At 45.0% G+C, this 17,379-nt stretch overlaps 1 pseudogene across 1 annotated transcript in view; it reads right to left on the bottom strand.

Moving 5' to 3' along the window:
• LOC307217436 (lipase member M-like) overlaps positions 1-16,568 on the bottom strand; it is a 63,319-nt pseudogene extending 46,751 nt beyond the window's left edge. Inside the window, exons 1-6 of the transcript XR_013844015.1 lie at positions 16,416-16,568; positions 15,904-16,021; positions 14,335-14,503; positions 14,126-14,275; positions 872-1,010; positions 148-219 (exon numbers count right to left, since the gene is read on the bottom strand). The product of XR_013844015.1 is annotated as a lipase member M-like (transcript). The remainder of the gene's footprint in view (positions 1-147; positions 220-871; positions 1,011-14,125; positions 14,276-14,334; positions 14,504-15,903; positions 16,022-16,415) is intronic.
• Positions 16,569-17,379: the final 811 nt, after the last annotated feature.

Raw genomic sequence — 17,379 nt, 5'->3', positions numbered from 1 at the left:
AGCAATCTTGAAAGCTACACTTTTATAAAATGAAATGGAAACCTTAGTACCAAAACACAAACATAAGAAACTAAACAGGCAAGTCGAAACATCAGACTTTTGACTCCCATGTTTTCAAATGCTGAGAAGGTATTTGTTAGAACATACCTGACTCCAGTGTATGATAGTTTTTACAGAAGTAAAATCAGGGTAAATTCCAAGATACACATCTGTTTGACTCTGGAAGAATGATAGGAAAGAAAATGCTTTTTTATATTCCCATTCTTGAAGAGGTTTCAAGGAACACCTGCATTCACAAGGTCATGGCAGTACAGCATACAAACACTTTCATGCTGCACAAGGAAGCAGGTTTCTGATGAAGAGGTGTCTGGGTACCTAGATGTGTATCCCCCACCCATAGTGAATCCAGCTGATAAAGAGCCATAAGAAGGAAGAACAGGGGCCTTGAAGTTGCCTCTCAACAGTGAGCACCTGGACAGCATATGGAACAGGCAGAGAGTTCATCTCCTCACAGTCTGCCCACTATAGGAATTCTTTCTTTCTTTGCATCTGGAGTTTAGCATAAGAAATTAAAATAAGCCACTTTGAGACTTCTTTGATATTTGGAGTGTGGTGCATTTTCTCCTCTATGGCGACGAGTAAGTGACCAAGTACCTAATAGACGTGAAGTTAATTCTGAAAATAAAATTTAAAACAAAGATTATCATTTATTGGAATAGGCTGCTATTTCACCATGGAAAAGAAGTGTAAAGGAACTCAAAATTACGCCAAATACTATATTTTGTTTGATTGATTTTCTTTTGTTGTTTTGTATATGTACACAGCAAGTTCTTTCAAAAAGAAATAAATGATAGAGAATAAAACTACCTACCACATTTAGGTTTTTCCCATTGCGTCCATAAAGTAAGAAAATGCCTTCAAGACAAAGTCTGTCAATCCCTGGATAACTGCAGATCTTGGCAATGATGGCTTTTAGTTCGTTATTGAAAAGGCAGTATTCTTCAAGCATGCTGTTCTTCAAGCATGCTCAAGAAGAAATGCCTGGGCTTTCTAGGCAATTTTGCCTCCAGGTCCTGATGTAGGCCTGGCTCTGGATAGCAGAGGAGAGATTTCTAAGGGGGTGCACTCCAACCACCTCCTTCCCACACAACCTTTCAGGTGGTAAGATTGGCAGATGGGGCCTTCTTGATAATTAATAAAAAAGTTTGGGAGTGGGGTCCTGGAAAAGGGCATTCTCAATAGTGGACAGTAAGATGAATAACAGAGTATTTGGCAGAAGCTGAACAGCATCAGAATGCAAATGGTACTGGTTGTGTTGCATGCAGGTTTGAATGTCAATCATTCCTTTCTAGCATCCCTGACTGTGACAGAGTCTTCATCCTGTCTAGGAGCAGCCACCAAGAAGGAGGAGGAGGAGAGGAGGAGAAGGAGGAGTTTGGATTTGATATCCTGCTTTATCACTACCCTAAGGAGTCTCAAAGCGGCTAACATTCTCCTTTCCCTTCCTCCCCCACAAGAAACACTCTGTGAGGTGAGTGGGGCTGAGAGACTTCAAAGAAGTGTGACTAGCCCAAGGTCACCCAGCAGCTGCATGTGGAGGAGTGGGGACGCGAACCCAGTTCCCCAGATTACGAGTCTACCACTCTTAACCACTACCCCACACTGGCACTTTTTTCTTTCCCTTTTAAAAAATAGATTTTATTGGAATTTATAAAGTGTATGCAAAAAAATATATCAAAAAAAGGAAAAGAGAAATAGAGAAAAGAGGAGAACGATAGAGAAAAGTAGAAAGAAGAAGAAAATATATAGAAATAAAGGGAGAAGAAATAAAAAAGATAGGACAATAAAGAATATCTGATACCTTCTTTATCAGGTATTTGTGAAGCTTATTCAACTCATGCAGTGAGAACGCAATGTGTATTTTAACCCTTAATCCAAATACGTCCCCATTGTTTCATCATACATTCCTTAACTTGTTATTCTTGCATTTCAAATTTCCACAGCAATTTGTACATTGAAGACCCACTCACAGTGACCATGACATGTTAATCATCCATACACAACTATATTTCAAAGTCTGTCAATTTTTTTCTATACTGAAAGTCTTTTTAATATAAGTTAAATCCCTCTGTAAGTTTACAGTCTTCCTGATTCCACTATAAAAATTCTTGGTGGCAATAAGACTGTGGACAACAAAAGGGGTTTAAAGACATTCTCATGGCAAATCTTTAAAAATGTAGTATAAAAGGTAAAGGTACCCCTGCCCGTACGGGCCAGTTGTGACCGACTCTAGGGTTGCACACTCATCTCGCTTAAGAGGCCGGGAGCCAGCGCTGTCTGAAGACACTTCCGGGTCACGTGGCCAGCGTAGCATAGGTACTGATAGCTGTGAAACACTGGCCTGTGAACACTCCAATTAGAGAACAGCCTTTACTGAAGGTGTCATGGACTTTGAAGAAGCACGAACTCATGGCTGCAAGGAGAAACGAACTAAGAGGAAGGTATGTCTGACAAACTCTAGCCCTCAGCAGCTCCACCCTGAAAACCTATTTCCCCACTCTGGAAGGATGCAATCACTTAGGGACTCCCTCTTAAGACTGTGCTCTTGGAAGACAATCTTACTGGGCTATGAGCGATCTCCAAAGAAGAATTATTCTTGGTATATTAACCATTTCTCTTTGCCTATAGACACTTTTCTATGAAGTGCTTCTAGTGTTGAGATCCATAATGGTATCTTCACATATGTTTTTATATATTCTATATCCTCAATATAGTATGTCGGATAAAATAAAAAAGTCCATGGTGACTCTAACCTTGTCATACCACAAATGTCCATGTGATCCAAACCTTAAGTCACTACCTTCTAATTCTTCAAGCTCACACTCCTTTTAAAAATATTTTTTATTACTTTTTCATTAATAACACTCCAATTAATAACATATCAAATCTTGCCACATCATAATCCAAATAACAAAGCCAATCATACATTCCTGATTACAGTGGTACCTCAGGTTACATACGCTTCAGGTTGCATATGTTTCCGGTTACATATGCTTCAGACTCCGCTAACCCAGAAATAGTACCTCGGGTTAAGAACTTCGCTTCAGGATGAGAACAGAAATCGTGCTCTGGCGGCATGGCAGCAGCAGGAGGCCCCATTAGCTAAAGTGGTGCTTCAGGTTAAGAACAGTTTCAGGTTAAGAACGGATCTCTGGAACGAATTAAGTACTTAACCCGAGGTCCCACTCTATATAATTTACAGAGACTTCCCATGTTCTGGCTGGTCAGGAGAAAATATTTTGGTTCTTGTTCCTGCCTTTTTCTCTCCTGATTGTTCCTGACAGGGAACTGCCATCGGAGAGTCAGGTGGTGGAAGGGCTCAAGGAGGCTAGGAAACCCTCGGATGCTGAGGAAGGAACCAGCAGGGGGAGAGGGAGAGTTCCTGCAGAAACTCAGTCGGAGGAATGGCTCCAAGATACTTCCAGTGAGAACAGCGGGGAGGTCTCAGGACCTCCGCTGGGGACGCCTACTCTGCGCAGGAAACTGTCACGCAGAGAATCCAGAAGGAGAGTTTCCGTTAAGGAACTCTTATGTTGGCGTAAATTCCGGAAGCGCCCACTGACGGATTCTGCCAGCGATTGAGGTAGCCATGCACCCATGGCTCCGCGGACTGGAAGAGTTTAGAAACTGATTGCAAAGCCTTGAGGGCTTAAACGCTTGCGCACGAGTAGCCCCTTTATCCCATTACAGCAATCCGTCAGTCTTTGACGCTGCTTGTGCGAAGGAGAGGCATCATGAGCAACCCAAACAGAGCCGGAGGAGCAGGAGGAGCTGGAGCGGGACCAACTCTGGAGGAGAGAAACAGAGTGTTGGAACACCAGCTGGCACTGCTAACGGCACGGCTCGAGGAAAGGAGGGCTCAGGATGCACAGGGGAAACCCACCCCCATCGCAAGGAAGGTACCGGGGTTGGTACAGAAATTCGGGGGTGACCCAAGGAACTACCAAGCCTTTAAAACAGAGATGCAGTATGCACTGAATCTGCAGTTCGATGACTTTGCCGATGAGGAATCGAGAGTGGCTTTTGTGATTGGTCACCTCGAGGGGGGGGGCTAGAGACTGGGTGAGGCCCCTGATGGCATCGAATAATGACGCCTTAAAGGACTTGAGGAAATTCTTTATCGCGATGGACTTGATGTTTTCCAGCCAGATCGAACAGGGCGTGGTACGCAGACAGTTAATGGCGTGCAAAGTATTGGACGCAGTTTACCATGCTTATACATAAATTGGGGTGGGACCTGTCTTCGGACCCGATACAAATGTTGTTTGAAGATGGCCTAGCCCCAGTGGTGAAAGATGAACTTTCCCCCGTGCCCCGTCCGGAGTCCATGGACCAGCTGACCAAGGCGTCGCTTGCGATTGGAGCGTGCCAGGAGGCGAGGGCGCTGGAGAAGCGGGAAGGGAGAGGAGAGCGTTGGAATGATTTCCACATTCCTGAGATGCCGGAGCAACCTTCCCCGCCAGTGGAACCGATGGAGATTGGGGGTGCGCGCGTGCGCAGAATTTCAAACGTCAACGAAGGGTGGAAGAAGGAGGGGAAGAGCGCCAAAAAATGTTTCCTCTGTCAACAGCCCGGACATTTTGCCAGGGTCTGCTCACAAAGGAAGGGATGGCAAGAAATGGTGGGGGCTGTTGGGAGTGAGGAGGAGGAGGTTAAGGAGCAGGTAAAAGCCAACGCCTGGCTGCCAGCGACAGGGCACAGCAGCCAGGCCAAGGATCAGTGAACGTGCCCAAGCCTGAACCCCCTAGAGTGGCTCTCGTCGTAGAGGTGCTGCTAGAGCTGCCCAACGGACATCCACTCACGATAAAAGCCCTATTAGACTCAGGCAGCTCCTGCAATTTCATGAGTAAGGAGTTTGCGTCAGAACACCAGATACAGACACTGCCCTTAAGTCGTTCCTTGCAGGTGACAACGATTGATGGGAGGGAACTCCTGGGGGGGGGAAGTTACCCAACAGACGGTCCCCATGACAATGAGGGTGGCAAGGCACACGGAAGTCATTGCTTTTCATGTAGCCACCCTGGCAGGGCCTCCCATCATATTGGGAATGAGCTGGCTGGCGCTACATGATCCGCTAGTGGGATGGCACCAGCGCACAGTCTCTTTTGGGTCAGCTCATTGCCTAGAGCACTGCAAGGGGAGAGAACTTCAGGGGCTGGCATGGGCAAGTCTTGCAGGGATGGCGGTGGGGAAGGAGGGAGAAATACCACGACAATACGCCGACCTGAGTGACGTCTTCAGCGAGAAGGAAGCAGATAGACTGCCCCCGCATAGACCCTTTGACTGTCAAATTAACCTACTCCCGGGAGCCCAGCTACCAGTGGGCAAACTGTACGCCATGTTGGACAGGGAGATGCAGGAGTTAAGGGAGTTCATAGACAAGAACCTAAAACGAGGGTTCATCAGGGAGTCAAGAGCGGTGGGGGGCAGCCCAGTGTTTTTTGTGGACAAAAAAGACTAGTAAACCCAGGCTAGTCGTGGACTTCCAGGCCGTGAATTCGGTGTCAGAACCAGTGGCCTTTCCCATGCCCAGGATTGATGACATTTTGACCAGGGTGAGGAAGGGAAAGATTTTTACCAAGCTGGACCTGAGGGGGGCGTATAACCTGATACGGATGAGGAAGGGGGATGAATGGAAGACCACCATGTTCACCCCCTTGGGGGCCTTTGAGTATCTCGTTATGCCCTTCGGATTACAGGGGGGCTCAGCATGCTTCCAATCCTTCATGCATCACGTCCTAGGACCTTTGCTCTATAAGAACTGTGTGGCCTTCTTAGACGATGTGTTGGTCTACTCAGAGGACGAGGAACAGCATGTCCGAGATGTCCGGGAGGTCCTAAGCAGGCTGCAAGCAAACCAGCTGTGGGTAAAACTGGAGAAGTGCCAGTTACATACCAGAGAGGTGGAATTCCTGGGGTACCGTTTGTCAGACAAGGGATTGTCCATGGATCCCAGCAAAGTCCAAGCGGTACTGGAATGGAAGACACCCAGAACCAGGAAGGACGTGCAGAGATTCCTGGGGTTTGGAAACTTCTATCGGAAGTTCATCAAAAACTTTGCCCATTTAACGGCGCCCATCACCGATTGTCTCAGTAGTAAGAAGAAATTCCAATGGACGGAAGAGGCGCAGCGAGCGTTTGAACGGCTAAAGAAAGCGTTCGCTTTGGAAGAACAGCTCTTGCACGTAGACCTACAGAAACCGATGAGGGTGGAAACAGATGCATCAGATCGAGCGGTAGGAGCGGTTCTGCTCCAACCAGGGAAGGATGCGTCGGACTGGAGACCGTGTGCCTTCTTCTCGCTGAAGTTGAATAAGTCCGAAAGGAACTACACCGTGTACGACCGGGAACTGCTCGCCATTTATGAAGCGTTTCGACGATGGCGGCACCTGCTAATAGGAGCGCAGCACAAGGTCCAGGTGTGCACGGACCACAAGAACCTGGAATATTGGAGAACGGCCCGAGTCCTGAACCAAAGACAAGTGCGATGGGCACAGGAATTTTCCAAATTCCATTTGGAGATTCGCTATGTACCAGGGCCAGAGAACGTAAGAGCGGACACTCTCTCTCGAAAGCCAGAGTATATGGAGGGGGAGGGGGCGCCCGAAGAAAGGCATATCATCCCAGAGGACCACTGGGTGTGTGGAGCAGCATTGGTGGGGCAAAGAGAACTGGTAGAAAGGACAGAGAGCGATGAATACGCCCAAGATAAACTCAGAGGGCTCAGGAGAGCCAGGGAGAACACAGGGCGTTGTATTACAAGGGGGCATTGTACATACCAGAAGGGGAATTGAGGGGTAGGGTACTCAAACAACTGCACGACAGCCCCACCGCGGGGCACTTTGGGCAACACAAAACCATGTGGTTAGTTACCAGGCAGTTCTGGTGGCCCAAGGTGAGGGAAGATGTACGAGAGTATGTAAGGGGGTGTGACCGCTGCCAGAGAGCAAAGGGGGAGAGGGCGGCACCGGCGGGGTTGCTGGAACCATTACCCACACCCGAAAGGCCATGGGAGGCAGTGTCCATAGATTTTATGACGGATTTGCCAAAATCCAAGGGGAAAACTGCGGTAATGGTAGTGGTAGACCTGTTAACCAAGATGTGCCACTTTATAGCTTGCTCACATGCGGTCACGGCAGAAGAAACAGCCAGGTTGTTTGTAAAACACATTTTTAGGTTGCATGGCGCCCCCTTGAGGGTGGTCTCAGACAGAGGGAAACAATTTACGTCCAGGTTCTGGAGGCAGCTCATGAGCTTACTGCACGTAGAGGTCAATTTCTTGACTGCCAGACACCCAGAAACTAATGGGCAGGCGGAAAGGGCAAACAGTATTCTGCAACAATATCTGAGGTGTTATGTAAATGACAGAGAGAATGATTGGGTAGAGAAATTGGCCCTGGCCAAATTCGCCTACAATAACGCGGAAAATGTGTCCACGGGCATGAGTCCATTTATGGCCAATTATGGGTGTCACCCCAGGGCCTTTCCCGGGGAAGGGGGGAAAGATGGAGCGTACCGGCAGCGGAACATTTTGTGGAAGAAATGGAAGCCATACATCAACAGCTCAAGATGAATTTGGATAGGGCCAAGGAAGAATACAAGAAGCAGGCAGATAGGAGCAGAAGGGAAGGAGAGACCATAAGGGTGGGGGACCGGGTGTGGTTGTCAACACAAGGGTTACCCTTCAAGGGCAGGTGCAAGAAATTGAGGCCGAAAAGACTGGGACCCTTCAAGGTTATACAACAGGTCAATCCGGTGGCCTTTAAACTCAGGCTGCCAGACAACATGAAACTGCATCCAGTATTCCATAGGTCATTACTGTCACCATACCGGGAGGGGCGGGAATTTTTGGGACGGGAAGAGGAGGTTCCCGCGGCACCGCAAGTAGAAGAGAGGGAGCGCAGCAGTCATGTAGCAGAAATACTCAACTCTCGGTGGAAGGGCAAACAGGTGGAGTACTTGGTGGCATGGGAAGGGGAACCGGAGTCCGAAAATACCTGGGTACAGGCAGAAACGGTCAAGGATGAGGTTTTAGTAGGAACGTTTCATCGCTGGTTCCCAAGGAAGCCTCAGCCCTTGGCTAGGTTCTGGGAGGAACACTTCGGCACCACTGACGAGGAAGAGGAGTTTGAGGGGTTCCCAGAATCAGGACAGGAAGAGGAAGAAGAATCAGATGGGGAAGAGTATTCGGGAAGAAGGGACAGTAGTAGGTGGAGAGGAGGATTCTTTCAGGGGCTTCCCAGCCTCACCACCCAGAGAAGAGGGGGAAACGGGGGGTGAGGGGGGTCCTGGAGGGGAGGTGGATGTCAGGGAACTGCCATCGGAGAGTCAGGTGGTGGAAGGGCTCAAGGAGGCTAGGAAACCCTCGGATGCTGAGGAAGGAACCAGCAGGGGGAGAGGGAGAGTTCCTGCAGAAACTCAGTCGGAGGAATGGCTCCAAGATACTTCCAGTGAGAACAGCGGGGAGGTCTCAGGACCTCCGCTGGGGACGCCTACTCTGCGCAGGAAACTGTCACGCAGAGGATCCAGAAGGAGAGTTTCCGTTAAGGAACTCTTATGTTGGCGTAAATTCCGGAAGCGCCCACTGACGGATTCTGCCAGCGATTGAGGTAGCCATGCACCCATGGCTCTGCGGACTGGAAGAGTTTAGAAACTGATTGCAAAGCCTTGAGGGCTTAAACGCTTACGCACGAGTAGCCCCTTTATCCCATTACAGTTCCCATCATAATTCTAATAATAATATCTTTATTGTCAATGTACAACCTGTGTACAATGAAATAAACCAAGCCTCCCCCACACACACAAACACGCAATCTCATTGCACTCTGTGTGCTTGTCGCACAACACACCAACCCCGAAAGTCAGTTGCACTATATTATTTTCCGTTCAGCAGCCTAACAGCTCACGGATAGAAACTGTTTTTTAGCCTGTTGGTATGACTGATTATACTTCTATATCTCCTGCCTGAGGGTAGAAGATTAAAGAGGTGCTGGCCGGGGTGTGAATCGTCCCTGAGAATTTTTCTTGCTCTCCTAAGGCAACAATCCCTTGAGATGTCATCTAGCAGGCTCAGGGGACAGCCCATGATATCATGTGCTGTGTTCACCACCCTCTGTAAAGACTTTCTGTCCGTGGCTGTCAAGCCAACGTACCACACTGTGATACAATATGAGAGGACACTTTTTATTGTGGACTGGTAAAAGGAGGTCATCAATTGTTGTTTAACATTGTTCTTTCACAAGACCCTGAGATAATTCCAATATTAATCCTTTATCCTTTATCTTATCATAACAGTCACTGGTATGCAACTTTCAGTCATATTTAACAAATCCATATGTGTGCATGCAAAAGGAATTTTGTTCTTCCTGTTGTTTGCTCATCAATTGTTTCTTGATGCAGTCCCCCTCAGAGGTCCCCTTTTCATTCCACGATCTTGTCTTCCAGGACTCTGGGCTGTCTTCCAGCTTTCCTTTGTTTGATAACATTTAAAAGATAGCAATCCGAGTCTTTTAACGAACTGATGTTTTGCAAATCCAGATAAGTGTCTGCAGTAGAAGGCAATGCCATAAGGGATATTTCACTGTTAGTAGTTGTTTGGTTCCTCTAAAATCCAAGCTTTGCTCCCCCCATGCCCTAGGGGAAGCTTGCAAAGTTTGGAAGTTTCAGCTGCTGCAGAATTTGGCAGCCAGGTTGCTCACTGGGACAAGATGGTTTGAACATAATTCTGGATCCACATGTCCTTCCACAGTGGGGACATAGGTTTCTGGGTGAGAGTTGATCACAGTGGCTTCCTCTTAGTTCGTTTCTCCTTTTTGCCATGAGTTCGTGCTTCTTCAAAATCCATGACACCTTTGATAAAGGCTTTTCTGCAATTGGAGCACTCACAGGCCAGTGTTTCCCAGCTATCAGTGGTTATACTACATCTTTTTTAGATTTGCCTTGAGATCATTTTTAAACTTCTTTTGTTGTCCACCGGTATTTCATTTTCCATTCTTAAGTTTGGATGAGAGTAGTTGCTTTGGAAGATGATAATCAGGCATCTGAACAAGATGACCAGTCCAATGAAGTTGATGTTCAAGAATCATTGCTTCCACACTGGTGATCTTTGCTTCTTCCAGTATACTGACATTAGTTCACCTGTCTTCCTAAGTGATGTGTACAATTTTTCAGAGACACCGTTGATGGAATCTTTTGAAGAGCTGGAGATGGTGTTTATAAATAGTCCATATTTCACAAATGTACAGTAACGTTGGTAATACAATAATTGGTAATACACTAATTTATAAACAAGCATTTTGGTTTCCCTGCAAATTTACCTGGGAGAAGAAAGAAAGGCTTCCAGGTAAGACCTGAGGGCCCACTACTTTCTGTGTGAGACAAGGGTCAAGAGCTACCTTTGAGACAGGACTGGTTTTGTTTTTATCTAGATCAGTTTCATCTATTTCATCATGAAAAAGCTTTAATAAAATTTAGAAGACCTCTGAAGGAAGCACTGTATTGGGAAGTTTTTAATGATTGATGTTTTATTATGTTTTTATATTTTGCTGGAAGCCACTCAGAGTAGACCATCTGGGGAAATTTTGATCATGGCAGCACACTCTACAGAATATCACAGAGTACTGATTCGAAAACAGGCATTTCCTGCTCTTGCCCCTGCACTGTGGAATGCCCTTCCCTCTTCCATATGTAAAGCATCATCAGTGTGATTCCGTGCATCGTTCCTGATGTAGATCTTCATTCTCCACTTGGTCATAATGAAGACATTTCTTGCCACCTTGTCCCTGGTGTAGATCTTCACTCACTGCTTCCTCCCTGGAGGGAAGTGGTCCAATTTTGTGGTTCACCTCCAGTGCCAGAATATCTTAGGCCGGTCCTAATACTACTAATATATAAGGCCCTGAACAATTTGGTATTTAGATTACCTGATAGATGGCCCACTCTTGTACAGACTTGTTAGTTCCTCCAGACATATTGTGAAGACACACCTTTTTGCCCAGACATTCCAGGATGTCCACCTCTTAGACTGTAGAAAAGGACTTCTGAATTACCATTTAAATTTAACACAGTTGTGCGATTTCATATAATTTAATACAATTCTTTCAAATTATCCTTTAACATGTGGACAATGTACATATCTGACAACCTACTGGGCTAGTTTAAGGGTGATATAAATATCTAAATAAATCATAAATATGTATCTACTTTCTGTTTCCTTACTCTTTCCATGGGACGATAAACTTACAATGTCATCCTCCAGATGACAGGTTATCATACCTGACACCTGATGTATTGTGATTTTGAATTTATACATTAGTGTCCATAATTGTATGCAATTGCAGACAGGCAAAATTTCACCTATATTCTGTGTTTGTCTTTCAGCTTTCATGAAATGGCAATTTATGATATTCCAGCAACCATAAACTTTATTCTGTGGAAAACTAAGCAAAAAAGCTTGTATTATATTGGTCATTCCCAGGGAGGTATGTTGGGTAAGTTAAGAAGAAAGAGAATGAAATGGCTTTTATTTTCTCATCTTCCTGCATTATCAGGGACCTACTGGGGATGTGGTTAAGTCTCATGACTATTGGGAAGACTAGTTGAAAAGAAAAGAAAAGAAAAGGTTAAAGCACAGCTTTAAAAAAAAGGGGGGGAGCAGAGCTCACATATGTTCCATGAGAAAGTCTTTTCAGGATCAGAACTTCAGTAGTCAAGCTGGGGCAGCATATACAGCTCTCATCAGTTCCACAGTCATGAAGAATGTCCATTTGTGGTGTGAGGGAGCAAAGACCAGGAGGCATGAAATAAGTGGATTCTGGTTAGACCTGATATCTGACACATTCTCTTAAAAACTCCAGTGCCTAATTTAGGCAGATGGACACCCAGCATCCCAAAAGAAAATTGCCCTGAATTTGTTGAATGACAGGCATTTCAAAAGAAGAGAGATGGGAAACTTTTGACCATGCAGATATTTGGACTGCAGCTCCCATCATCCCCATCAAGCATGGCTGATGGGCTCAAGGTCCAGCAACACCTGGAGAGCCACAGGTTTTTTTTTATATCTCTTATTTGTTTGTTTGTTGCAAGTGCTATGTTTAGAATTCTTTCTTTTTTCCAGGTTTTATTGCCTTTTCAAGCATGCCACAACTTGCTCAAAAGGTTAAACTCTTCATGGGCTTGGCTCCTCCCGACACATTGGCAGGCTTGAAGGGACCCTTTTCTTTACTTCTAAACCTTCCTCAAGAATTGACAAAAGTAAGTATTACTCAAGTCGTTGCCATTGTGCAGACCCAGAATTTTAATATATATTTTTCTTATGCATCTTTATAGAGAGTTAGTCTTCCTGCCATCCATTTCATTTCTTTATCTCAAAGTTGAGTGTGAGCTTCGGACTTCCGGTGCGATCGCCATGTCCTTTGGCTGCTTTCCCATGGCACCGGACTCCACTTGTGCAATTTATCAAGGATAATATGGGGGCAATTATCCCTGGTGACGCCCCCCCAGGGCAGGGGGGATTTCTCACCCACGGGTCGTCCGATATCTGCCACTTGCTACAATGGAATGCGGGGGCAGGGACGCTGGGTGCTTAACATTGCTTGAATTGAAAACTCTCCATTGCCAGAGCCATGAGCAGGAGTATTCCTGTTCCTTAAAAAATATTTCGATTCGGACTTTGAAACAGGTGTGTTCTGGAAAGAAGGAAACAAAAAGGACCTGCTAAATAAGCCAGTCACTGAGTGCTAAGGTTTGATCTGGAAAGGGCTTTCATTGTTTTGCTCCTGTATACATGAGGTGAGCATCTGTTTCTTTTCTATACTTGCTACTTGCTACTTCATGACTTGATAAGCCTCACGAAGAAAGATTTAATTAACTAAATGGAATGCAAGAGGAACTGTACAAAAACTTGAGAATTTGAAGATTTATGGCGCGGACCTTTGCAGAGGTCTCTAATTGGAACTGGCAAGATATGAAGGGACTTTGTACAAAAACATGACTAGATATACTCTCGGCTTGGGACAATAAAATGGCACAAATTATGGTGCAATAGAAAAAAAAAAGGGCCTCTGTAGGGGGGTTGAAAACAACCGATGGATTACAACCAGGGAATATTTCACACAAGAAATTACCGTGCATTTGCTTGCATGGACTTCTGTTGTATATGAATTAATATTAAAGTGAAGGTGAATCTTTTGATTATCATCTTCCAAAGCAACTACTCTCATCCAAACTTAAGAATGGAAAATGAAATACCGGTGGACAACAAAAGAAGTTTAAAAATGATCTCAAGGCAAATCTAAAAAAGATGTAGTATAACCACTGATAGCTGGGAAACACTGGCCTGTGAGTGCTCCAATTGCAGAAAAGCCTTTATCAAAGGTGTCATGGATTTTGAAGAAGCACGAACTCATGGCAAAAAGGAGAAACGAACTAAGAGGAAGCCACTGTGATCAACTCTCACCCAGAAACCTATGTCCCCACTGTGGAAGGACATGTGGATCCAGAATTATGTTCAAACCATCTTGTCCCAGTGAGCAACCTGGCTGCCAAATTCTGCAGCAGCTGAAACTTCCAAACCATCTTCAGAGGCAGCCCTACGTATTATGCGTTGAAGTAATCCAACCTATAGGTTCCCAGAGCATAAACAGAAGCTAGGCTATGCCTGTCCAGATGGGGGCACAGCTGGGACACCTGGTGAAAAGCACTCTGTAGCACCATGGCCACCTGACTCTTAAGCAAGGGGTCAAAAGTACCCCAAGCTATGTACCCACTCCTTCAGAATGGTATAACCACATCAAGGGCAGTCTGGGAAACCACTTTATCGACATCTCAGAGCCCAATAAATTCAGTCTGCATGTAAAATTCAGTCATGAAATTTGTCATGTTGATGTTGGCTAAGAAAAAGAACCACAATCCACCATTGGCCATCTTTGGGAAGTCTTTCCAGGACTGAAGGACCCTAACACAACGCAGGGAAAAAAGATATGTTGGTAGCAGTTGTACTTCAGAGGCAGCAGTCATTATAATTGTCTCAACTATCCAAGCTACAAGTTGTCTCTTTATACTGTACCTGAAATTCCAAAATTCTTCTTGGTCAATTGACAGAGTCTTGTGTCTTCTAGACCAGCTGGTACCTCTATTATTTATTAGCCAAACATCATAGCCAGCATCTGCTAGAGCAAATACCAGGCTATTGTTGGGAGGATTTACAAATCCCAGGCTATTGTTGGGAGGATTTACTCAAAACACCATGTACCAGTAAAACAACTGGCCTAGGACTTGGGGAAAACAAGATAAAGGGCATTAGATAATATTGTAGACAATATAGCTTTTAGATAATTTCTGTTCCCTTCATCAATATTGTGTGTTGTGATGATCTCCTCTAGTCCAGAATAGATACAATTACTTCTAACTAGGTGATGTGCCATGGCTGTCCCACCTTTGGGCACTATTTACCGGTAATAATAGTTTGGCTGGCCCTATTGATATGCAAAGGGGCCCAGGTGGCGCTGTGGGTTAAAGCCTCAGCGCCTAGGACTTGCCGATCGAAAGGTCGGCGGTTCGAATCCCTGCGGCGGGGTGCGCTCCCGCTGCTCGGTCCCAGCGCCTGCCAACCTAGCAGTTCGAAAGCACCCCCGGGTGCAAGTAGATAAATAGGGACCGCTTACCAGCGGGAAGGTAAACGGCATTTCCATGTGCGGCTCTGGCTTGCCAGAGCAGCGATGTCACGCTGGCCACGTGACCCAGAAGTGTCTCCGGACAGCGCTGGCCCCTGGCCTCTTAAGTGAGATGGGCGCACAACCCCAGAGTCTGTCAAGACTGGCCCGTACGGGCAGGGGTACCTTTACCTTTTTTATTGATATGCAGAATGAGGCAGTTGCTTCAGGTAGCAGAGGATTTGGAGTGGGAAGTCAGAAGACAGAGCTTCATAATTACCATGTTACTTACCCTGCTGTTTCCAACCCTTATAAGGTAAAGGGTAAAGGAAACCCTGACCATTAGGTCCAGTTGTGACTGACTCTGGGGTTGCGGCATTCATCTCTCTTTATTGGCTGAGGGAGGCGGTGTACAGCTTCTGGGTCATGTGGCCAGCATGACTAAGAGCAGTGCACAGAAACACTGTTTACCTTCCCGCCGGAGCGGTACCTATTTATCTACTTGCACTTTGAGGTGCTTTTGAACTGCTAGGTTGGCAGGAGCAGGGACCGACCAACGGGAACTCACCCCGTTACGGAGATTCAAACCGCCGACCTTCTGATCGGCAAGTCCTAGGCTCTGTGTTTTAACCCACAGCGCCACCCGCGTCCCGTTTCCCAACCCTTATATCCTAATATAAATGAATGATGTTGTTCCTTGGCTCATCTGAATGGCTTCTGTACATGGAATGGATTGGAGAGGGCTGATGGCCTTCACATCAAACAGCAAAATCTCTTGAGCAAGGCCTGGCTCCACGAAATAAATTAAACATTTAGTCCATGCCACCACGTTGTGAATGGCTCAGAAAGCAACTTCTTCCAGCTCACATTTGACGAATTGCAAAATGAAGTAGTTCAGTTCATGTTTGGTTCAGAGTTCAATTCAAATTATCCTTGGCATTTTTTCTTAGCTTTCGAAAGGTTACAAGCTGCTGTGCTGACATTTAAAATGTAGGTAAGAAGACTAAGATTGCATCAAACACACACAGGGGGATGTGACTTGTTGTCTTCAACCACTCCGAACCCAGAAACTATGGTAATTCTGAGCATTTATATGCACACATTTGTTTTCTCTGGGCTATGTGGAATACTGCCAGTACTTTTGCTTTCAAAAAACAAAACCCTATAAAGCCCAGTTACATTCCAAAATTACCTGTCTTCCCAGAACTGTGCATTCCATAAGGAATTCTGTTTGCTTGCAAGTAGTAGCCATCTTCTGTCAGGATTTCATGCTCTTCACTGGGGTATCCCCAATATTGAATTATTTCATTCTGCAAGAACAAAAAAATCCTCAGCAAATCGAGACCTCTTTTTCTAAGTCTAGATGTGCTGCAAGGAATTTTAGGTACAATGGTGCTGAGGAGAAGAGAAAAAAGTCCTGGATCCTGCCTTCCTCCCCTTCTGGCTGTAATGAACAAAAGCAACCAGGAGGAGCTAGCCATACACCATGTATTAAGCATTAAACAGAACATGTCATATGGCCTTGGGGTCAGCTAAATCCGTCCATTATAATCCATCAAGCCTCTTTGAGGTAACTCAGGCAGGCCTAGATATCCTTCTGTGAAAAGCAAATGCTTTGGAATATCAGTTAAAATAAATTTGTACAAATTATTTTGTCCTAGCAATAGCCTGTTGTTTCCAAATGCATCTGAACAAGCAACTCACAATAGTCATAAATTCTTGGGGATTCAAGTGTCGTTTCCTTAGGAATTCTTCTGACTCTGTTGTCTGTTGGAATAAGAAGACCACTGACCAAAACAGCCACATCGCTGACCTCTGTAAAACAATATCTGTTGTTTCAAACGCCATAGCAAAGATGGGCAGGGAGCACAATTTTAGTTCGGGTTATGCTGTGCAGGGAAGAAATAATGTATCTCTTCTGAAAATATTAGTCACTGAGAGGGATAGTTTATGGGGAAATACTGAAAAAAGATCTGCCCCATGAGGAAAAGTCATGACTATCTTGGAAATAAGGCTAAGCAGGCTCAATTCTAACCCACAATGAAACCATACACTGGTGGGAAAGAATAAGCAAGTACGGTATTCCAAAACATATGACATTTGTGTTTGTTATACCTGCTTTTAAATTTGCTTTAAAAAATATTTTTTTGTTTTTTTGCTTTTTAGATGTTTTTTACTGTTTTTTTAATGTTTTAAGCATTTTTAAATATTGTATTTTCTTTATGGAGGAAGGGCAGACTACAAATGCAATTCAGAAAGTAAGGTATAAATAATTCTGTACACATTTATGCAATTTGTGATTCCCCCACAGCTGAATCAGTTCTGTGCCAGCAGACTTTGTGCAAGTAGCCTTAATTTCTACTGGATGATTGGGTTGCACTTTATGATAGTAATGTCTAACTTTGTTAAATGCAAGCTATTAAAATGTAAGACCAAGGTATGTCACCAGAAAATAAATGAAAAAGATACAGGGAAGAAAAGATTTTTGCTTACCTGTTCCTGTTCAGCAATAGCAACCACATTTCTAATGCACACTGAAGAAGACTTAGGTTGTAATAAACTGAAGAGAATAAGATCACTTTCATCAGCTACTATATAATTATGCAAAACGTGTCTTTCTGGGTGCATTGTTAATTATGGAACAGATGCAGAGTAAGCAAAACAGTTA

Source organism: Podarcis cretensis (genome assembly GCF_951804945.1).
Source record: "Podarcis cretensis genome assembly, chromosome: 5".
Classification (NCBI taxonomy): Eukaryota; Metazoa; Chordata; class Lepidosauria; order Squamata; family Lacertidae; genus Podarcis; species Podarcis cretensis.
This window is presented reverse-complemented; position numbering and strand designations above follow the sequence as displayed.